The 660-nt window shown below is 32.1% G+C and overlaps 1 long non-coding RNA gene across 1 annotated transcript in view; it reads left to right on the top strand.

The window, feature by feature from the left end:
- Positions 1-386, top strand: part of LOC112620252 — a 6477-nt gene extending 6091 nt beyond the window's left edge. Inside the window, exon 5 of the long non-coding RNA XR_003118496.1 lies at positions 128-386. This is a non-coding gene — a long non-coding RNA (uncharacterized LOC112620252). The remainder of the gene's footprint in view (positions 1-127) is intronic.
- The last annotated feature ends 274 nt before the right edge of the window (positions 387-660 follow it).

Below are 660 nucleotides of genomic sequence, written 5' to 3' on the forward strand. Positions count from 1 at the left end.
AAAAAAAAAAAAAAAAAAAAAAAAGAAATTTATAATACATTCTCATAGAATTCCTCAAGAGGTCACGGAGAAAATTCCTCTCAAGTCCATATGATTGATAAAAACATATTTCTTCTCTTCTCTGCAGCCTCTTTTACTTATGGCTAGATTCCCACTAACAAATGTTAGATAAGAAACACTATCTGAATCACAAGAACAGAGAGGTTAAGAAAAGTAGTTTTGCTCACTTCTTCCATGTGGTAAAATATCTGCTAACACAATACTCCAGTCCTCTCTCTATCCTTACTCACTTGAAAATGCAATGGTTCGATTTTTAAAGGTAAATAAACAGATGTATTATTTTGCATGTGTCTACATTACACTTGATATTTGAAATCTGCTGTCAACTCTTTGCCTCAGTAGTCTGCCAGTTGTACTTAGTAAGTGGGTAGCAGAGAGTCCAAGTCAAAGGATCTACAAGATTCTTTCATTTCATTTCAAAGATGGAAAATGACAGACACTAAAGCTCACAGAAGGCAAGTAATTCTCTCAAGACTAAAGAACATATACATTAATAATGCATTAAAATAATATTCCTTGCATTTTGGTTATAAGTATACTCTCCAAATTGACTGTTTTAGTTTTTTATGCAGGAAACACACTTAACCATTTATTCAACTT

The sequence above is a fragment of the Theropithecus gelada genome, chromosome 1 (genome assembly GCF_003255815.1).
Source record: "Theropithecus gelada isolate Dixy chromosome 1, Tgel_1.0, whole genome shotgun sequence".
Lineage (NCBI taxonomy): Eukaryota > Metazoa > Chordata > Mammalia > Primates > Cercopithecidae > Theropithecus > Theropithecus gelada.